This window comes from Ailuropoda melanoleuca, chromosome 2 (genome assembly GCF_002007445.2).
Source record: "Ailuropoda melanoleuca isolate Jingjing chromosome 2, ASM200744v2, whole genome shotgun sequence".
Classification (NCBI taxonomy): Eukaryota; Metazoa; Chordata; class Mammalia; order Carnivora; family Ursidae; genus Ailuropoda; species Ailuropoda melanoleuca.
This window is the reverse complement of record NC_048219.1, coordinates 24,690,890-24,714,951: the sequence shown is the minus strand read 5'-3', so window position 1 is coordinate 24,714,951 and position 24,062 is coordinate 24,690,890. Positions and strand designations below refer to the sequence as shown.

The 24,062-nt window shown below is 36.0% G+C and overlaps 1 protein-coding gene across 1 annotated transcript in view; it reads left to right on the top strand.

Moving 5' to 3' along the window:
* AGBL4 (ATP/GTP binding protein like 4) overlaps nucleotides 1-24,062 on the top strand; it is a 1,364,734-nt gene that overhangs the window by 669,263 nt on the left and 671,409 nt on the right. The gene's annotated exons all lie outside the window — the stretch shown is intronic.

Below are 24,062 nucleotides of genomic sequence, written 5' to 3'. Positions count from 1 at the left end.
TTTTACATTTGCTGTCACTATTATCACAACAGTTTTGCAAGGGAGAACTTAAATAGTCCTATATTACAGATGAAAAAATTGAGGCTAGGAGAAGGTAAGTACTTTCTCAACACCATAGATACTGAGAGGAGGAGACTGTGTTATTTTTATTACCCCCATAGTACTATGAAAACCAATTTTTCATCCATCCATTCATTTATTGTTTCAACAAACGTTGACTGAATATACCGAAATGAGAATTTTTAAAGAGAGAAACCAGTGTTATTCATCTATCACACAGTAGGTATTAATTGAATGCTTGTTGAACGAAACTGAATTCGTTATGAGAATTTACATGTAAAGTGCCGGGCACTTCCTAAGTGCTCAATAAATGTCATCTATTATTAATAGTATTATGTAAAACACTATACAAATGTGAAGAATTGTTAATATTATTCTAGCTTTGATCCCTGTTCAAATTTTAATGACTAGTGAGAAGATCATCTCCAAATGTCTATATTTATAGAAAACTAGCAATTCATAAATATTGAATTGTGCTTTTATCTACAAACGATACTTGGCAATTTTCTATAATTGTTGGGCTCAGAAGCTCAGGTTTGTAAAAGTGTAGGCATTGGATGATAATGAAAACTGTTTATTTAAAGATAAAAATATCTTCCTGGGCTTGTTTTTTTGTTTTTGTTTTTTTGTTTTTTTGTGTTTTTTTTGCTTTGCCACATCAAGTCAACTATATCGCTGTTCCTGGATCTCCTTTAGACAATGGGATCTGGGCAAGGGGTAGGCAGGCCTTTGTTTTGAGGTTCTGAACTCAACCCAATGGATAATAATATAGAACATCTCTCTGTTAATAGGTGTATGTGTAGATGTGTACTTCAAACCTTGACAACAAAAGGACATCATTGTTGATCTGATCATGAGGGCCCTCAAAATAACATTATACTTCTTTTATGAGGCTCTGTGTTATGATCTTACACAGCAACCATAATCACCATCCCTTTTTCCCTACTGTTCAATGCTGGAGTCTTCTCTTTTTTTGTGCTTTTTAAAAATCTTTAAGTTTTAATCATTCCATTTTTTTTTTTCTTAATTTCTTATCGATTATCATTTGGGGCCTTTCTGTTAGGGCTCTTGACAAGATTTTAAAATATTAATGAGTTCTTGCATTTATATTATAATACTGAGGATGAAGTTAGTACTCTTACCCAGTGTTGGCAGGCTCTCAGTAGCAGCCATTATTCAGTCATTGGGCTTTTCTAATGGTCTGAAAGAGCTTAAATGTTCAGAATTCAGTTTATTGTAGTTCATCAGGCTGGTAAGGTACAAGGTACCAGAGCAAATCAGGTTGTTGATATGTCTCATCTCTCATCTTTTTGACTTTGCTAACCCCAGACTTCGGATGCAAAGCTACTCACATTCCTTCATAGTTCCCTTTCTTAAACCCAAACTGAGATATCGTTTACTTAGTAGTACTTTATTGATCATCTTAATGTGTCACATACTGTTCTAGATATTGGGGAGACAGAAATGATCTGTCCTCAAAGGGAACTTTCTTTTTAGAATTTTATTAACTGGTCTGTACATGCCATAATTGTTACACTCCCTGCTACTGGTTTGTTCTGAGGATTCTTTCTGCCCCTTTAGTGTTTTCTGCTTAGGACTTTCTTCTATTTCTTGTGTCAGTTACCTGTACCAGAATCTGTCTTCCAGTAGTCATTCTAAATGTTTCTAGGGCAACAAAAAATTGTACATGACTCTTTGGCTCTCAGATTATTAGATTTTATTTGCCCTGAAGATTCCATTATAATTTAGGATTCTAGACAACAGCCTGACTCAGAACTGACAAATACATTGTAGATTCCAGTATTAGAATATCTGCTCTAGTGTTTTCCTAATTCCATTTTCCCCCAAATCCAAGGCAACCAAACAAAAGAAGTTTCTGATACTTTTCTTATCTAGGGACTTCACTTCCTTTAATATTCCAAACAGGCCTTAGAAAAACTCTTACCTCATGACAAATACTAAAATTTATAAATTTCCTGGATGAAATATGTACCAGATTAGGAAAAGACATTTCACCTTTTCAAGGTGAAATAAAACATTCTTCTTCACCTTTGTTTTAGGGGGCCATAACTGATGCCAAGTAAAGATGCCTTCAGGCCTTAGCATAGGTTTGGTAATCAACTAGTTGTAGAAAGCTGATGAACAAAAGAAACAACTAAAAAGCCATTGTGCAAATATATGGCTACTCAAGATTGTTCTGCCTTGAGGAGATAAAGTCAGAATACCTAGCAGCAAAATGGAGAAGCTGAAATATTCAGAAATTTTCTGCCTATTTTAGTTCACTCTAATTTTGTTTCCACATTAAACTTCTTAAGAAGTGTTGGTTGTTAAGTCTCAAGTTTATGCAACTTCAATTCATTAATATTTTTTAATATTGTCCAAGGCTGAAATTGCTCTGTGATGGGCACTGCAGGGAATTGGCATTATAAAACAGCCAAAATCTATATTCTTACTTAAGCAGAAACTAAACCTAGGATATTTATACACGCAGTAAGTGGTGGCATTAGCCAGAGACCTCAGGACTCCCAAGTTTACTGTTCCCTGCATATTCTATGCATGGGGAAGGTGGGAGAAGGGGTCACAAATAAGCAGGGAGTTGCATGCTACTGTTTGGCCTTTGGTAGATCTGAAATAACTTTTCTGATTGACTTGTCCATTATAGTAGATGGAGGAAATTAGACTACATCTCAAAAGTAGCTTCCATTAAACACAATTTTATTGAGCATCTAACTTTGTACTAGGTCTTGGGGTGATAATATGAATCTGACAATATGAATAATTTGAACTGGATTATTTCTTTAAAATTTTATTTTCTACAAGTTGAAAGGAAACACAAACAGAAATAAGTACAAAATAAGGAGCATTGTGCTAAAAACCATTAGGGAATACATAAAGTATGCTGTGGCATTAGAGAAGAGAAAGAAAATTACATGATCAGGACTGTGGAGAGTAAAGGAGAACCTTTGAGTGCAATTGGTACTTCAGGTAGATCTCAAGGAAATGGGACATGAACAAAATTAAGGAGATGGAATTCCACACAGAAGATATAATGTGATAAGCTATGACATTTCTTTTATAAGCCTCAGTTTCCTCACTGTAAAGTGCAAAATAGCTTTTTTCAGTTTTATAAGAAACACATGTGAAATGGGTAACTTTAAAGTTTCAAATAGCTTATGAATTCAATAAATTCCCTGACCATTTCTTTCCTTTTTCCCTGACTCACTCAAGACTGATTAGGTGAGCATTATGCCTTCTTTTCTTCCCTCCTTTTCTTCCTTTCCATCCTCCTTCTTTCCTTCTTCCCTGCCTCCTCCTCGCTGTCAATAAATCCTTATAAGTAGTTACAGTAGACCAGGAATTATGCAAAGTATTGGTACAAAATAGTAGGGAGTGATATGATTACTGTTCTCATAGATCACATAGTTTACTGGGCTAGACATCAAACATGTAAGTATAGTAAAGTGTGATAACTGTGACTACAGGGAGAATTCAGCGTGCTGTGGAAACTATTCAGCATTTAAAACTTAACCTGCTCCAAAAATAAGAGACTTCGCTAGGTGTGTTACTTATGCCAAGAACTGAAAGATGAATAGGTGAGATCATAGTAAGTAGGGATATGTGTGAAGTAATAAAATGTGTTTGGAGACAAAGGGATGAGAAAGAACATTACATTTTTGATGAGAGAAGGCGAATATGATTGGAACATGAAATTCTAAAGAGAAGGTGACTAGAGAGGTAGGTAGGAATAAGAGTGAGGTGAGCTTTGTAAGCCAAGGTAAAGAGCTGGACCTGATTCTGAAGGCACTGTAAAGAAAATAAAGAAATTAAGCAGGACATGATCAGAATGGCAGTTTCGAAAGATCAGTCTTAATGCTTCATAGAGAATATCTTGGAAGGAGGGCAGTTGTTTGGAGGTTTTTTGCAATACCTTAGGCTACAGCTGATGATAGATTTAGATTGGTAACAGTAGTGGTGAAAACAAGTGGATAGATTTGAGGGTTAACAGAAGACTGACTGAATCAATTTAACCTTTTGATTGAATAGATATAAAGGGTAAAAGAGAGGTGGGAGTTCTGGATGACTCCCAGGTTTTCTGGCATATGCAACAAAAAGGTTGTTGGTGTCATTTACTGAAGACAAGGGAAAGAGTTTTGGCAGATTTGGTTGGAAAGAGGAGATGATGATCTTAGCCTTGGAAACATACAACTAGAAGTGCCTGAGAGATATTCAAGTACAGATGTCAAGTAGGCATTGGGGTGCATTAGTAAGAGACCCAAGAAAGGAATCTGGAGGTACAGATTCAGGAGTCATCAGCCTGTAGATGATAACCAGAATGGTGGGAGCAGATGTGGTCTCTCAGGGAGGTTGTATGGACAGAAGAAGGAAGATTAGGACAGGGCTCTGAGAAATCCCTCAGTTTAAAAGTTGGATAGATGATGAGAAACTCACAAAAGAGGGTAAGAGGAACTGGCCAGAGGGGTAGGAAGAAAACCAAGATAGTATACTGTCATGTAACCAAGAAGAGAGGGCTTTTCTAAAAAAGAGGGAGTGGCTAACACTGCCAACTGCTACTGAAAGGTCAAAGATAATTAAAGTCTTAAAATGCCCAATGCTTGTAGCAATGTAGAGATCATTAAAGACTTCGTTGAGTGCCATTTTAGTGACATGGCAGGAGTCAAGTCAGCTGTGTGAGATAAGGAATGAGTTGTGGGATGAAGAAAGTGTAAAGAAATGGAGACCATAAATATAGATGGTTCTTTCAAAAGTTTGGCTATGAAAATTCAGGAAAGAGATACAAGTCCATGGGTCAGACAACAAGTAAATAGGCAGTTATAATAAATACCCTTTTGAATTAAGTGTAGTGATAGTTATGTACAAATAGTAATAGCTTTATATTATTCTTAATGTAATGATAATCTTTAGCCTTGACCTCGTGAAAATAGAAACTAAACTTTTGAAATTAAAGACGTATTTTCTGAAATAATGGGGCTTTACTTTATTGTTACAAAAATAATATTTTGTTTAAAAATTATAAATTCATGGATTCATATTTAAAAACAATTAAGTCGTACATTTAAAATTAAAATATATCCCTTGGGCCCCCCATATACCTAATCTTCCTGCTTTATTCTTCTGTATAGCACTAATTACCATCTAGCAAACTATAATGTATTATTTATTTTGTTAGCTGTCTCTCCATCTATTAGAAAGTAAGCCATGGGGGGCGCCTGGGTGGCACAGCGGTTGAGCGTCTGCCTTAGGCTCAGGGCATGATCCCGGCGTTGTGGGATCGAGCCCCACATCAGGTTCCTCCGCTGTGAGCCTGCTTCTTTCTCTCCCACTCCCCCTGCTTGTGTTCCCTCTCTCGCTGGCTGTCTCTATCTCTGTCAAATAAATAAATAAAATCTTTAAAAAAAAAAAAAAAGTAAGCCATGGGAATAGGGATTTTCATCATTTTTGTATTCATTTGTGTATCCCTAGCACCTCAAACAGTGCTTGGTATATAGGACATACTCAGTAAATATTTGTTAAATAAATGAATTAATCCATTATCCTTCTGCTAAACTTAACAATTGTTTTTAATTTTACATATTCTTTTTTAGTTTTTGTTTCCATAAGCACATTTTCACACAGCAGCAATGAAATATATGTACCCATTTATATTCTGTTCTTTTCATTGAACATTGTATCAAAACAATTTCTCGTGTCTTCTACTAACATTCATTATACCATAGTTGGAGAATTGTTTACTGTTTTTATATATCATAATTTATTCTATCTTATCTCCATTGGTGAGTATTTAGTTTTTTAACATATTTAATATATTTCTTCTTAGGGAGATAATAGTATAGATGATAGATAGATAGATTTGTCAGATTTTTTTAAGAATCAGGTCCTAAGAGAGAGATTACATCAACTTCTGACTATCAAGAATGATGACTATCAACTTCTGCCATTCATGCTCTCAAAATATATTGCACCAATTTAATATTGCTACCCTTGGTCTGTCTCTCTATCAGTTTTAATGCAATCTGGACAGCATTAGGAATTGTCATTGGGGGAAAAAAACTAGTTTAGGAGCTGTAAATGGTCCTTTTGTGTCTTCTGTTGTTGTTGTTGTTGTTGTTGTTCTCATTTGAGCTTGCATCTTAAGAATATTGGCATTAGTATAGTGTTAAAACTGAATTTCCAAAAATAAATATAATTGCATTAAAAAGAAAAGGTTAGACATTGCAGACATGCTGAGAAAGGATGGAGTAGATGCACTCTTCCTTACTTCTCCCACTAAGTACAGCCAAAAACCATATACATTACTTTTGGAACAAATGTAGAAGACATGAAAGGTGGAGAGAAGAGGGAAGACTGGCTAAGTTTCTCAGGACCTGAGATATGATATAGTGGTGAGTTCCCTGGGTTTCATTTTTGCTTCATATATGCTAGAATGGTTGCTTGGGAAGCCAGAAACCTAGCCAATGGGCATAGATAAAAAACAAGTCTTCCCAAAAGCCTATTCTTACTAAACGAAAGAAAGAAAGAAAGAAAGAAAGAAAGAAAGAAAGAAAGAAAGAAAGAAAGAAAGAAAAGAAGGAAAGAGGAGGGTTCAGTCCAGTAAGACAGAAGACTTTGAGATAGTAATTACCCACTCTAGCCAAACACCATGGTAAAAAATTGTCCACTTCCACCGTCACCAACAAAGGAGGAGTGAGGAGCCTAGACTTCCATCTTTGCTCCAACTCCCCACCAGGTGGTGTCAGAGAAAAGTAGGGAACTGGGAATTTCATTCCTGCTAGTTAGTAATGAGTCGGTTCTTCTTCTCCGTGGTGTCAGACCATGAAGAATCTGAACTTCTGCCACCCACTGAACGACGGGATCAATAGCAAAGTGCAGGGAGTAGAGAAAAGAATAAATGAATCTGAGGATAGAACAACAGAAGTTAGTAGATCTAGACAATGGAGAAAAAATAGACTAAAGAGAAAAATGAACAGAATCTCAGGGAGCTGTGGGACCAAAAATCTAACATTCATGTCATTAGAATTCCAGAGGAGAGGTGAAAAATTTGTTTGAAATGGCTAAAATCTTCTCAAATTTGGCAAAAGACATAAGCCTATAGATTCAAGAGAATGAGTGAATCCAAAATAGGAAAAAAGTGAGGGAAATCCATGCCAAGAAACATCATAATCAAACTAAGGAAAGAAGGAATCTTGAAAGCAATGAGAGAAAATAACACCTTACCTATATGGAAAAATAAATTTAAACACAACAGATTCCACATCAGAAACTATAAAGGCCAAAGAAAAGTGGCACAATGTTCTTTAATACTGAAAGAAAAGAACTATAAACTCAGAATCCAATATCCAGCAAAAATACCCTTCAAGAAATCAAGACATTTTGATGAAGGAAAAACTTCATTAAAAGGAAAGAGTATTTCTCCCCTTCCTTCTCCTACCGATCTTCCTATTTCTTATGTTCCATAAATGAGTGAAACCATATGATAATTGTCTTTCTCTGCTTGACTTATTTCACTTAGCATAATCTCCTCCAGTCCCATCCATGTTGCTGCAAATGATGTGTAATTGTTCTTTCTGATGGCCGAGTAATAATAAAGGGGGGGTAAACCAGAAGGGGGAATGAACCATGGGAGACTGTGGACTCTGGGAAACAAACTGAGGGCTTCAGAGGGGAGGGGGCGGGGGATTGGGATAGGCTGGTGATGTGTATTAAGGAGGGCACATATTGCATGGTGCACTGGGTGTTATACACAAATAATGAATCATGGAACATTACATCAAAAACTAAGGATATACTGTAGGGTGACTAACATAACATAATAAAAATTATTATTAAAAAAAAGGAAAGAGTATTTGTCAACAGAAGACCTCCCCTAAAAGAATGGGAAAAGGAAGTTCTTAAAACAAAAGAAATGATAAAAGAAGGACTCCTGGAATGTCAGAAAGAAATATCATAAAGAGTAAAAATATAGGTAAATGCAATAAACTTTTTTCTCCATTTTCTAAAGTATGTTTGATGTTGAAGCAATAATTATAACATTGATGCAGTTTTTAATGTATATATATTTAACATCATATTATATGTGGAAAGGTAAAGGGGCTTAAAAGGAGGTAGAGTTTTTGCACTTATCTCAAAATGGTAAATTGCAACATCAATAGACAGTGATAAGTTATGTATGTATAATATAGGATGGTAAGGGATAGTGGGGTGGGTGTGATCATAGGGGGTAGCATCTGAGAGATCTTTATGGTGATACAATAGTTCTGTATCTTGATTGTGGTGGTGATTACATGTGATAAAATGACATAAAACTATGCACACATGTTTTACCAATGTAAATTACCTGGTTTTGAAATTGTTATTCATTATTCATAACTATAGTTATGTAAGATGAGCCTTTGAGGGAACCCAGATGAAGGGTACACAAGACCTCTCTGTACTATTTTTAAAAATCCATGAGAATCTATAATTATCTCAAAACAAAAAGTTAAAACCACATTATTTAACCCACTCTTCACAAAGAACCCCAAAAAGTATAAGAATATTTTGAAGAATGTCAACAAGTGCAGAAGGATCTGAAGCTTCCCAGAGACTAAATGAGGGGTGGGAGAGAAACATGGGGAGGGTCTTTTTGAATGTGTAACAAAAAGAAAAACTCTTAAAAATCCTATTCCAGAACGAATAATGTAACTTGAGGGAATATGGAACTAGAAATAGGGCAGTGGGTGGGAGTAACATGACACTTGAGTCTATATTCCATCTCCGGGTCTTCTAGTAGCTCACTTAACCTCTCTGTGCCACCATTTCTTAACACAGATCACAGCAAGGTTGTCCACTCTAGGTGATTTTCACCCTGTGCTCCCTGGAGAGTTCTTGCATAGGGCAAGGAGAAAACTCAGTGAAAATGCAGGCCGTTCTCTCTTATTTCCACCAGAGCAAATGTGCCTTTGTCTGCTTCACTTATCAGTTATCTGAATCAGCTTTTATTTTTAAAAATAGGTAGACTGATATCTCTCGCCACTCTATATAAAATAAAGATTATTATCCACAGCCTTTCAAATGGGGAAATAGAAACTGCAAGAAGATATATGACTTGTCACAAATCATACAGCAAGTAAGTGCATAGCAGAGCCTGGAGCCCACATGGGAATGATTGTCTACCTATCACTTTCCTCACGGTGCCACATTGCCTTCAAATAAAAGTTGAAAACTTTGAGCTTGGTAACAATTTCTAACAATTTCCTTTAGTTTTATACAATGTGTCCTATCAATAGAACCTATTCAGCAATGGGGGGCTCTCAGCATATGGTGAGTTCTGGAGCTGCCTCAGTAGAAAGATGATATCCACTTGTCAGGGAGAAAGTGGAGAGGATTCTTGCCCTGGGAAAGAGGGTAGACCATCCGTATCACTGTCAGTGTTCCCAGTCAAATTATAAGGCATTCTGGGAAAGTATTATAGTTATTATAATTGTTTTCACCATAAAACTCAGATGGAAGGAAGCACAGAATGGAAGAGAGAAAGAAACTATGCTACAATCCCAGTCATGGGATGATCAGACAAATGAGGAAATGAGTAAGAGGCAAAGAGAATTTGCTGGCTAATGAACTCGAAGGCGGTGACTTCCAAGATCCCGTGATATTCAAACTATGGCCTAAAATATTATGATTCCAGTCTCCTTGTATGGAGTTCAATTCAGTTTAATTCAAGAGTAATGTGTATCTTTCTGCCATAATCGGCTTTCAGACTGTGTACTAAGCGCTTTGATTCTCTTGGAACCTTGGGAAGGGTATATGTCATTTTCCCATTTTTTAAATGAGCATAGCAAGGCTCAGAGTGATGAAGTAACTTGCCCTAATAGTTTAGGAAAGCTAGAGCTGGTATTTGAATGTGGAGTTGCTAATTTTAATCTTAATCCTTTTTTCTATTCTTATATAGTAGTGGTTAATAGCTTAAGCTTAAGCTTTCTCCACTTTGGAGTGGAGAAATCTGAATTTAACCTGGTTCTGTTGTGTTTGTTATGAGGAGGGTATGTGACTCACTCAAGATCATATGGCAAGTAAGAGCAGGGCAGAGCATGGAGTCCACATGGGGCTCACTGGCAAGACCATTGCTTTCTTCTGTGCTGCCACAGTGTTTCCCTTTGCTTTTACTCCAGGTAAAGGGGCTGAAGTGTAACAGCTTGGTACAGGAAAAAAGCATTGGCTCTGTGGTCAACCAGTCAAACCTGAATTCAAATCTGACCTCTTGCCTTTGAATGGGGCCAATAATAGCTACCATTAATTAACCTCAAATAATACACTCCCTGTGCTACTGTTGTATGATTTCTCTTTAACTTTCACAGTAGACAGGCCAGGACATGAGTGAGGAAACCTGGTGTTTGTGTCATGTAATGCCAACATCTCAGAAAGAAGAAGTCTTAGTGATCACCTCGTCCAAAGCCCTTATTTTGCACAGGAAGAAACTAAAGGCCAGAGAAGTATTTGTCTAAAGACTCCAACTGTTCTTCAACAATTATATTTGAACCCAGTCTGTCCAACTCTTTGGCTACAGCATGAGACAGTCTGCAAAACACTTTATTGTTACAAAAGGAATTTGCATCGTGATATCCTCACAATAGCTCTAGGAGACAGGAAAGTCAGAGATTATCACCTCCAGATGAGGAAGCTGAGGCTTAGAAAAAGAGTCACGTAACTAGTCAGAGGCAGAGCCAAGAATCTTTCCCAAATCTGTGAGAGACCTATAGCCATGCTTGCTAGCTTTCTCTCTCTCTCTCTCTCTTTCTTCATCATGATAAGTGTACTCTTAAATCCCTAACACCTATTTCACCCATCCCTCCCACCCACCTCCCCTCTGGTAACCATCAGTTTGTTCCCTATAGTTAAGAGTTTGCTTCTTGGTTTGTCTCTCTCTCCCCTCTCTTTATTCCTCTGCTCATTTGTTTCCTGAATTCTACATATTTGTGAAATCACATGGTATTTGTCTTACTCTGACTGACTTACTTCTCTTAGCATTATACTCCCTACCTCTCTACCTCTATTCATGTTGCTGCAAATGGCAAGATTTCATTCTTTTTTATGGCTGAGTAATATTCCACTATATTATGGTTTGGCTGTGGTAAATAATGCTGCCATAAATATAGGGGTGCATGTATCCCTTTGAATTAGTGTTTTTGTATTTTGGGGGTAATACACAGTAGTGTGATTACTGAATGGTAGGGTAGTTCTATTTCTAACTTTCTGAGGAACCTCCATACTGTTTTCCATAGCAGCTGTACCAGTTTGCATTCCAGCCGACAGTACGCAGTTCCTATTTCTCTGCATGCTTGCCAACACTTGTTCTTTCTTGAGTTTTTTATTTTTTTTTTATTTTAGTCATTCTGACTGGTGTGGGGCTTTGATTTGTATTTCTTTGATGATGAGTGATGTTGAGTATCTTTTCATGTGTCTGTTGGCCACCTGTATGTCTTCTTTGGAGAAATGTCTGTTCATGTCTTCTGCCCATGATTCATTGAATTATTTCTATTTTGGTGTTGAGTTATATAAGTTCTTCATATGTTTGGATACTACCCTTTATCATGTATGTCATTTGCAAATATTTTCTCCCATACCGTAGGTTGCCTTTTAGTTTTGTTGGTTGTTCCCTTCACTGTGCAGAACCTTTTTATTTTGATGTAGTCCCAGTAGTTTATTTTTGCTTTTATTTCCCTTGCCTCAGAAGACATATCTAGAAAAATGTCACTACAGCCGATGTCAGAGAAATTATTGCTTGTGCTCTCTTCTAGGATTTTCATGGTTTCACATCTCACATTTAGATATTTAGTCTATTTTTAGTTTATTTTTGTATATGTTGTAAGAAAGTGGTCTAATTTCATTCTTTTGCATGTAGCTATCCAGTTTTCCCAACACCATTTGCTGAAAAGACTGTCTTTTTCCTATTGCATATCCTTGCACCCTTTGTCAAAGTTTAATTGACCATATAATTGTGGGTTTATTTTTGGGTTTTCTATTCTGTTCCATTTTCCTATGTGTCTGTTCTTATGCCAGTACTGTAGTGTTTTAATTACTACCACTTTGTAATATAACTTGAAACCTGGAATTGTGATACGTCTAGTTTTGTTTTTCTTTGTCAAGATTACTTTGGCAATTTGAGGTCTTTTCTGGTTCCATACAGATTTTAGGTTTTTTCTAATTCTGTGAAAAACGCTGCTGGTATTTTGCTAGGGATTGCATTAAATGGGTAGATTGCTTTGGGTAGTATAGGCATTTTAACAGTGTTTTTTCTTCCACCACATTAGCATGTAATGTCTTGCCATTTCTTTGTGTTATCTTGAATTTCTTTCATTTTTTTAAATAGTTTCCAGAGTACAGGTCTTTCACCTCTTTAGTTAAATTTATTCCTAGATATTTTATTGTTTTTGGTGCAGTTGTAAATGGGATTGTTTTCTTAATTTCACTTTCTGCTGCTTCATTATTAATATAGAAATGCAAAATATTTCTGTACATTGATTTTGAATCCTGTGACTTTACTGAATTCATTTATCAGTTCTAGTAGTTTTTTGGTGGAATCTTTCAAGGTTTTCTATATCGAGTATCATGTGATCTACAAATAGTGAAAGTTTTACTTCTTCCTTACCAATTTAGATGCCTTTTATTTTTGTATGTTGTCCAATGCTGTGGCAAGGACTTCTGGTATTATGTTGAATAAGAGTGGTGAGCGTGAATAAAAGTGATTGTCTTCTTCCTGACCTTAGGGGAAAAACTCTGTTTTTCACATTGAGTATGATGTTGGCTGTGAGTTTTTCATAAATGGCCTTAATTATGTTGAGGTACATTCCCTCTAGACCTACTTTGCAGATGGTTTTTAATCATGAATGGATATATGGTACTTTGTCGAATGCTTTTTCTGAATCTGTTGAAATGATCATATGGTTTTACCATTTCTTATTGATGTGACATTGGTTTTACCATTTCTTATTGATGTGACTTATCACATTGATTGTTTTGCCAATATTGAACCACCCTTGCATCCCATTTGATAATAAATCCCATTTGACTGTGGTGTATGATTTTTTAAATGTATTACTGGATTAGGTTTGCCAGTATTTTGTTGAGGATTTTTGCATGTATATTCATGAGAGATATTGGCCTGTAGTTCTCTTTTTCTATGGTGTATTTATTTGTAGGTTTTGGTATCAGGGAGAAATTGGCTCCTTTGAATGAATTTGCAAGTTTTCCTTCCTCTTACATATTTTGGAATAGTTTGAGAAGAATAGGTATTAACCCTTCTTTAAATATTTGGTTGAATTTACCTGTAAAGTTGTCTTCATCCTAGACATTTGTTTCTTGGGAGATTTTTGATTACTGATTCAATTTCATTGCTGACTATTGGTCCGTTCAAACTTTCATTTTCTTCCTGCTTTAGTTTTGGTAGGTTGTATGTTTCTAGTAATTTATCCATTTCTTCTAAATTGTCCAATTTGTTGGCATATAAATTTTCATATTTTGTTACAATTGTTTGTATTTCTCTGGTATTTGTTATTTCTCTTCTTTTATTAGGGATTTTGTTTATTTGGGTCCTCTTTTTTATGAGTCTGGCTGGAGGTTTATCAGTTTTGTTGGTCTTTGCAAAGACTTAGCTCCTGATTTCATTGATCCATTCTAATGGTTTTGTTTGTTTGTTTTTGTTTATAATTTCTATATCACTTATTTCCACTCTAATCTTTATTATTTCCTTCTTTTTGATAGGTTTGGGTTTCATTTGTTCTTCTTTTTCCAGCTCTTGGTGTAAAGGTGTTTATTTGAGATTTTTCTTGCTTCTTGAGGTAGGCCTGTGTTGCTTTAAACTTCCCTAGACCATTTTTGCATCATCCCAAAGTTTTGGACCCTTATGTTTTCATTTTCATTTATTTCCATGTAATTTTTTATTTCTTCTTTGATTTCTTGGTTGACCCATTTATTATTTAGAGGCATGTTATTTAACCTTAATGTATTTGTGCTCTTTCCAGATTTTTCTTGTGCTTGATTTCTAGTTTCATAGCATTGTAGTCAGGAAAGATGCATGGTATGACATATATATTTTTTTCTTTTTTTAATTTGTTGAGACTTGCTTTGTGACCTAATATGTGATCTATTCTGGAGAACGTTCCATGTGCACATGAAAAGAATGTGTAGTCTGCTCTTTTAGGATGGAATGTTCTGAATATACCTGCTAACTCTATCTGGTTCAATGTGTCATTCAAAGCCATTGTGTCCTTGAATTTCTGTTTGGATGATCTGTCCATTGGTGCAAGTGGAAGTGTTGAAGTCTCCTACTATTATTGTATTACTATAGATTAGTTCCTTTATGTTTCTTATTAACTGTTTTATGTATTTGGGTGCTCTTATGTTTGTCGCATAAATATTTGCAATTGTTATATCCTCTTGATGGATTGACCCCTTTATTATTATATAGTGTCCTTCTTTGTCTCCTTTTACAGTCTTTGTATTAAAGTCTATTTTGTTCAAGATAAGTATTGGCTATCCTAGCTTTGTATTCATAATGATTTACATGATCAATGTTTCTCCATCCCCTCACTTTCAATTTTCAGGTTTCTTTCAGTCCGAAATGAGTATCTTGTGCACAGTATATAGATGAGTCTTTTTTTTTAATCTACTTTGTCACCCTCTGTCTTTTGATTGGAGTGTTTAGTCCATTTACATTAAAAGTAATTATTGATAGATATGTATTTGTTGCCATTTTGTTACTTGTTTTGTGGCTATTTCTTAAAGTTTTCCCTGATTCTTTCTTCTGTTGCTCTCTTTCATGGTTTGTTGGATTTCTTTAGTAATATGCTTGGATTTCTTTCCTTTTTATCTTTATATATCTATTACTGGTTTTTGATTTGCAGTTACCATTACGTTTGTATATAACATCTTCAGCATATAGCAGTCTCTATTAAGTTGGTCGTCACTTAAGTTTGCACCATTCTTTACTCCTCTCCCCTCCCTGTTTTAGGTATTTGGTGTCATATCTTACATCCTTTTATTTTATGAATACCTTGAATGATTATACAGAAATACTTATTTTTACTATTTTTGTGTTTTCTAGTTTTCATACTCTCACCTGTGGTCTTTCCTTTTCACTTAAAGAATCCTCTTTAATATATCTTTTAGGGCTGATTTAGTGATAATCATGCTGTTTTTAATATCCACTCCTGACTGATAGGGAAACCAACCATCCTGGTTTGCCTGAAACTGTAGGGTTTCCTGGGATGTAGACTTTAATTTTAAATTGGGAATTTCCTGAAAATACCAAAACAAATTGATGACCTAACTCCTGGATGAAGAAGCAGAAATGAAGACTCAGGGAGACAACTCTAAGGACAGAACAGAGAAAAGACTGTGTGTTAACTTTAGGAAGATAAAACTAAAGGGCACAGAAATATATTGGCCTAATTCACTAATACTCTAATTAGTTTTATCATTAATTTTAATGTTATTACCAATTACCCTTAAACGTTTTCTTACAAAATAATAGTACTGAGAGCTATGTTTGCATTAAGTTTCAAAGTGTTCTCTTTTGACCATGGGTTAGGAATCACTAAGAAAGCCTGAACATTTACATGAAAATTTAAGATGACATTATATTAAAGTGTCCATGTAGTTTAGTATTTTAAGAGTTGGAAGTAGAAAGAGACCAGGAATAGGAATCTAAAAATCTGAGTTTTAGCCCTGTCAATACTGTTTTAAGATTTAAATAATCAGAAAAGTTTCATATTATAGAAAAATCTCTTTATACAAATGTGTTCATTAGGGTGGTTGATAACAACAGCAAACCAAATCAACCTAAATGTGCAAAACAAATATTAATAAATTATAGTGAGTCAACTTGATGCAATATTATGCAGACATTAAAAATAGTTTTCAGGGGTGCCTGAGTGTCTCAGTTGGTTGAGCATGACTCTTGGTTTCAGCTCAAGTCATGATCTCAGGGTCATGAGAGAGATCCCCACATTTGGCTTTGCACTCAGCATGGAGTCTGCTTGAGATTTCCACCCTTCTCCTCCCCCTGTGCCCCTCCCCTCACTCATGCTCCTGTTTTCTCTCTCTAAAATAATAAATAAAAAAAATAGTTTCCAGCCATTTGTAATAACTCAGGAAAATGTTGATCTTGTATGAAGTAAGAAGTGGGGTAGAATACTGTATGTAATTGTTGTAATAGTATGAAACCTACACATATATTAAATATGCACACATATAATACTGTTAACTGATGTCGTTGGATGGTAGGATTATGGTAGATTTTTGTTTCTTTGGAGTTTTAAAAATATTTTTAGAAATTCTATATTTGTGAAAAAACAAAGTAATATTTATTAAAAATAAAATAGTAATTTATCAAGTGGTGTTAAAAATTACTTGTAATATGATTTCAAGTAGATCCCATCATTTTTCCTCATCTTTAATAATAAAATGGATATAGCATAATAGAGTATCCTTCTGATCTTCCAGAGTATTATTGAGATCAGTAGAGACACTGGGGTTGGGAGAGTGAGACATATTTGGAAATATGTGTTGTGTCCAAAAGTCAAATTCTTAGATGACACAGACATGTACCCATATCAGTCACCTGTGGAAGTGGCTTGCTAGCTAAATGTATTAGCTTGCAGTAGCTGATTATTAATTTTTCAGCAATTTTGTAAGGTGATTTTTAATTCATTGCTAGCTTGAAATCGTCATGTATTTGTATCATGGAATTTTGACAATGCTACAGATAAGGTCTTTATATGGCCTGAGGCCAAAAATTCAGATAAATTTCTTATAAAACTTATTATAAACTTGAACTATGAAAGAACACATGGAGAAAATCTCTGTTCGTAAAACTATAAAGCTCTCAACTCTCTGGTTGCAGAGGGTCTCTTTGTCAGGACTCATGACTGAGGCCTCAAGGAATTGGACCTCCTATATATCCCAAGGAGAGTTGCCAGAGGGTACTGAGAAATGCCGTAAGCATCTAGGACTGATACCTGCTATATCTGGGAGGTAGTGCTTAAATCTCAAATTGACATCAGCACCTCTCGAATGTGTGAGAGGCTGAAGAAATGAATAGGAGCATGTAGATTCTTATATTCACAGGACTACGCCTCATTCAGGGTCTGAAAAGGAAACAGTTGCCACACCCAAAATCGGATAAGCTGAGGAAGGTTTATTTATAAAGAGCCATTGAATTAGGGATGGATGGTGTGTAGAATCAGAAATGATGTGCAAGAACCTGGGACTAGAAATATCGGAACTGTCACCACCCTTAGGGGAATGAGAGGTTTTTGGAACCTAGGAAGAGAGAATTCTGTAGAGTGGGTTGTTTTGAAAGATGTGGTGACCTTCTATCAAGCGACACAGTCAGCCTTAGATGAGTTCTCAGGATGGGATACCAGGACATGAATACTCTAACCTCCCCCTCCTTCGTGCCTCTGATCTCTTGCTAGACATTCCCATTGGAAGACCTAAACAGAAGTCAGATGCACAGGTACAGCTGGTGTAATCCATAGAAATCATCCACATTGGGCAGAGCAAAAGATAGAAAATTGTGGAAAGTGGTTACAGAGGGGTGAATGGACTATTTCCAGTACAGTTTAGCTTCAATTTTCAGCTGACACTGACTTAAGTCCTTCTATTTTCATGAAATATGTGTATGATAATATCATTCATTTTAGAATGGTTTGAAGATTTAAAAGAAAGTAAGTGAATCATCTTTAGGAAGCACGTGATGCATAGTAATGTGTCCAGAAATAGTGGCAATTATTATTGACTATATTAATTCAGATCATTCAGCTTTCCTTTCCTATCAATAAAATAGAGAAAATACTGCATTCTGCTCAATGGTTATTATAATTATAAATGTTAACCTTAGGATGTGAAAGCACTCTCTAACATATTATGCTTTAAATAATATTAAATATAAGATGTAACCTCTACTCTTGATCAGGACTGAAAACTCAACTATTTCTGGATCCATTGGATTGGAATTTTTATGGTTAGTTTTTGTTTTACACTCTTCTGTATCTCCAGCAGCTAGACTATATTTAGCACAAAGTAGATACTTAGTAAACTAAAAGAGCCTTTTTAAAAGCTTCCCCGTCTTTCTGATTTACCAGATGCTCTAATAATGGTCCCTGGCTGGCCCCTTGTTCTTTCAATGGTCACTTTCTGTCTGGGTGAGGAACTTAAACCTGCGTTCCTTTTCATATAATCCAGCACAAAGCCTTAGTTCTATTCAGTCTGGTCCCTCTCTTGTTCATCCATGTTGCCCATGTCTCCAGTCTTCTGGCACAAGTCAGTGTATTTAAGAATGACTCAACCATGTCATCTTCTGAGCTCCTACCACATATCAGCTGCCTTGCTCTTTTTTGTACTCCAGAGGAATATGGCCCACCCTCTTACACACTGCATTTTTCTGTCCACTAAGAATGTTTCACCCCCTTTCTCTACTTAGGGAAATCCTCCCCATCAACGTTTGTTTGTTTGTTTGTTTATACTTCACACTTTGCACATGCTCCTTCTGTCCCTGGAGTATTCTTCCTTTTTCCTCTTCCTTCTACTTTTCCTAGATAATTCCCATATATGCAACAGGCCTCAAATTAGATGCCATTTCTTTGGGGAAAACTTCATCACTGGAATCACTAAGATGAAATTAAGCACTCCTGTACCCCCAGAGCTTTTTCCTATCAGATATTGTGCAATATAGTCATATGAATTTAACTTCCTTCCCCTATAAAATTATAAGTTGCTTGAGGTCATGACAAGTTTANTGGAATCACTAAGATGAAATTAAGCACTCCTGTACCCCCAGAGCTTTTTCCTATCAGATATTGTGCAATATATTCATATGAATTTAACTTCCTTCCCCTATAAAATTATAAGTTGCTTGAGGTCATGACAAGTTTATTTATCGTGTCACAGTGTCTATATGCATTATGGTAGCCCAACTTTTGTATCTGATCGACCATAAAATGTCTAATGGGTTGAGCAAATACACGTTTTTTTTCTTCATCATGAACAAATGGGCAGGGCTTCTCTTAGCCATATAGTCATTCAGAGACCCAGGCTGACCATTATCTTCAACGCTTAGGTTCTAGGGTTAGCTGGGCATCATCTCCATTCCAGCCAGCTGGATGGGAAAGAGGTAGAAAATCCCATGTGGTAGCTTCCAATTAGCAGTCATGGAAGTGGCTCATATTACTTTCAGTCAAATTCCACTGACTAAATCGTAGTGTTGAGGCTTCATCTAACTTTAAAAGTCTAGCTATGTGTGCAGGAAGAAGCAGAGAGCATGGATTTTTGCTAGGTAGCTGGCAGAGTTGGCTGTACTCCCATAAATAGTTACTCAAATATTTATTAAGTGATTGAATGAATTCATCCTTAATAGTACATATCATATACATTAAAACCTCTCTAATTTTACTAAGAAAATATTTGTGTTTGCATCATTTTTGTGGCACTCATTTTCCTTTACCTAAATTACATTTCTTTGTACATATCTTGCCTACCACCAAAAATTAGATTCCTTGAGGGCAGTGTCTGGCATATGAAGCATTGAGGTCTAGTGAGGTCTGTATGACTCTGGAATCATATAGCCTCAATTTGAGTCTAGATCTGCCAGTTAGTACATGTGTGATCTGGGGTAATTTCCCTGGCTCTCTGAATCTTAGTTGTTATTCATATTCATGGCCTAATGTATTTTTTTGGGCCTCTACTAACCTTTTTTGGTTATGAATCAACACCTTGAATTTCTTTTCAATTAATGTTAACTGACAAAAATCACAATTAGATCAGATTGGATTTATTTGGGACCATGTGTTTACCTTTTAGGATAATTAAGTGATTGGATGAGGGAGAAAGACCATGGATTTCCAAGGACTGTGGTTAATGAAGTTAAAATATGACCTGACACTTAGCTGCTACTCTACTGAATTTGGGGTTTCATATTCATTATTACAAAAGAAATAGAGATATGTCCAAATATTTGTTTTTAAGGATGTTCAGGGCAGTGTTCATTATAATTAGGATAAATTATAAATTACCTAAATACTCATCAGTAGAGATTGGTCAAATATATTTGACATATCATAGGATGAAATCATTGAAAATCATGTTGAAAAGAATATTTTATATATGAATATATATGTACTAAAATATGTATAGTGGCTTATCTGGATATTTTGGATATTGTCTTTCTTTTTGTGTTTCCATTTGTTATTTTCCAAATGTTTAAACATGAATATAATTGCCTTTATTACTTAAAATTTATTTATACTTAACACACATTTGCAGCAACATGGACAGGACTGGAGGAGATTATGCTAAGCGAAATAAGTCAAGCAGAGAAACACAATTATCATATGGTTTCACTCATTTATGGAACATAGGAAGATCGGTAGGAAAAGGAAGGAAAGAATGAAGGGGGTGTAAACAGAAGGGGGAATGAACCATGAGAGACTGTGGACTCTAGGAAAAAAACTGAGGGCTTCAGAGGGGAGGGAGGTGGGGGATTGGGATAGGCAGGTGATGGGTATTAAGGAGGGAACATATTGCATGGTGCACTGGGTGTTATACGCAGATAATGAATCATGGAACATTGCATCAAAAACTGGGGATATACTGTATGGTGACTAATATAACAGAATAAAAATTATTAAAAAAATTAAAATAATAAAAATAAAATAAAAAAATAAAATTTATTTATACTTAACAAAACAAAAATTATTACAATAGTTCCTCTGACTTCCTGTAGGCCTTTTTTGTAGATCATATTATTCTTGAGTCCACGCTTGTTCAGATTATCAATGTTGGGGAAGTCCTTGAATTAGGATTTATAATCTTGTACCAGCTAGATCTGGATCTGGTCATTTTATTTTAATAGCAGCTTTATTAAGATATAAATCACATTCCCTATAGTTTGTTCATTCAAAATGTACAATTCAGTGGCTTTTAGTATATTTTGAGTTGTGTAACCATTATTGTGATCAATTTTAGAACATTTCATCACTCCCCCAGATAAAAACTTGAACCCATTAGTTGCCACTCTTCTTTCACCAACTCTGCAGACCTAGGCTATACTTTTCATCTCTGTGTTCTGAAAATTTCATATAAATATAATTATACAATATGTGGGTTTTGTGATTGGCTTCCATCAATATAATGTTTTTAAGTTCATCCATATTGTAGCATGTATCAGTACTTTTTTATAGCTGAATAACATTCCAGGATATAGATATGTTGTATTTTATTTAGTCATTTTTTGGTTGATGAACATTTAGGTTATTTCCACATTTTGGAAATTTTGGTATTATGAATAATACTGCTGTGATAATTTGTGTGCAACATTTTGTGTAGAAAAATCTTTTCATTTCTCTAGGGTATGTAACTTGAGTGGAATTACTGTGTTTTATGGTAACTGTTTAGATTTTTGAGAAATTTCCAGACTGTTTTCTAAAGTCATTGTACCATTTTACATTCCTACCAGCAACATATGAAGTCAAGCTCTTTTTGATTTCTATTATTTTGTTCTCCCATGTAGTGTGTGTGTGTGTGTCGTATATGGTATGTGTTGGTTTATGTGTAGATTTATGTTATGTAGGGCATATGTGGTATGTGTGGTTTTTTTGCGTATGTCTGTGTGTATATATATGTATGATTTGATACATAATGTATGTGTTTGTGTGTGTGTGTGTGTAACTGCGTATATGTACCTCTTTTGCCTCAGAGTCAGGACTAGTGATACTGTTGGGATACTACATTTTCTGCTCTTCCCAGAGTAAGATTTCTGTTGGCCTGAGACAGATTTTGCTTGGTAGCAGCTTGCATCCAACCCCATAGCCTGGTAGCCAACTATGCAAATCTGCTAGTGGGCCCCAGGATTTCTAAGCTTTGGGAAGAATAGTATCTCCTGTCCCTTCCAGTAGATGCCAGGCAAAATGGTGTGCAATGGGATCCAGTCATAGAATTCAGGCTACTAACAGTCTCTTAAGGTAACTTAATTATCATGAAGGGTTTTAAAGAAGACCAACTCTTTCCCCAGCAGTGCCCCTTTGCTTCTTGATCCCTCTCTCTGGAACCAACTTCTAAGAACTAGGTTCCACCACCTACTTTGTTATGTGAGTAAGCAATTTATGTAACTTTTCTGAGCCTCTGCTTCCTCAGATATAAAATGGAGCTACTAATATCCATCTTACAATGTTGTTATGAGAATTAAATCTATGTGACCCCTCAAAATGTTGTAGCTATAAGAATTATTGGTTCAATTCTCTCTTTTTTCATAAAAATCCTTTATCATCTCTAGCATTTAATGCTTTTCCATGAAAGTTTGCTTTTGTTGCCATGTCTGTATTTTCGACACATCTGAGATGTCTTTATTTGATATAAGAACTTAATAAGGATATGTGGATCATAAGCAGAATACTTACTGTTCTTTGGCTTATGATCAAGTATATCAGAAACAATAAAATGATTTAACTTGAACCCAGATGTGGTTTAACATAAAGGAATCAGGAAAAAAAAAAGGAAAAATCTCTACTCACAAAATAGCACATTATAAAACCCCAGTCATTTAAAGAAGATATAACTGAAATAGAAGGGATTACCTCCCACTCACTCTGGTAAGAAGAAAAGGAACAATTAAAATGAATATATTAGGGAGAATATTATTTTTATTTCAATATTTCCATTATATTTCCTCCAATTACATGCTGAATAGAGTTCTCTAATGCAACTGAAACCCCAAGATAGAGTTTTTAAAAAGAGTGAATTGTGGAAGATAAAGGCAGCTCTCTTTTGCTGGGTGGAAGGTAGGTTTTCCTGACAAAAACAAAGAAGATGAGACATTAAATGTGGGGGGGAGGGGGAGGTAGGCAGTGCTGAGTGAATCAATAGTGATAAAGTCCCTCGAGACACTACCCTTTGTCAAACTTCTCTTTCCAAACTGTATAGTATAAAAAGATTCTTTAAACACTACTTCTTGTGAGGCATGTGGGTGTGTGTAGAGGGATCGTGGGTGGGGGGGAGAGAAGAAAGTAGCATCTTTAAAATTCTTACTAGATATAGAATTTCAGAGTTTGAAGAGACCTTAAAGATCACTTGGTCCTAACTCTCAACGAACAGTGATAAAAATGAGGCTCAAAGAGAAAAATTATTTTCCTAGAGACATGTAGCAAGGTGGATGGACCATGCTGGAACCTGGGTCTCCCCTCAGGCCAGAGCTGGACTCCTAAGCTGAGCAGGTAGCATGGGTAGCTTCAGTCCCATGACTGAAAGGGGTCTGAAGAAAGATGCAGGTGTAAACACCGGCTCTACCTGGTATCTTATACAGCTCTGGACAAGTTGCTTAATGCCTCTGTGCCTCAATTTCTACATGTGTAAAGAATAATTATGCCCAGCTTTTGGTGAAATTTGAGGATTAATGTGAGAGAAGGTAGATGAGTCACCCAGTGCACAACTGGCATCCCCTTTCCCTACCCACTCCCTTTTAGCTTAGATTTTACCCTTTACCATGGCCAGGCCTGGCTAGTTTTCCAGACCCTCTTGGCCTGTCCCCAGCCCTAGTCCTCTCTGGTCTAGTGCTGTGAGTGCCAGCCACAGGCAGTGCTAAGTCACACCCTACAGTTGGTTGCTCACACTGTTCTGCACAGCACATTTCTCTCCCCACTCCACCTCAAGCAGTCTCCGAAGGCCAGGACCCAAACACCAACAGGTCCTTTTCTGAATTTAATCAAGAAATTCAGGTGCTTGTTCTAATTAGTGGAATTTTATAGATGGCTGACTCCCACTGACTATGTCATCTACCCCAGTATCTAAGACTATTTCTGGAGCCGAACACTTGCTCAGAAATGTTCCCAAAGATACAGATATAGTGAAAAGAAGGGCCACATGCACCCCACTATTCATAGCAGCAATGTCCACAATAGCCAAACCGTGGAAGGAGCCGAGATGCGCTTCAACAGACGAATGGATAAAGAAGATGT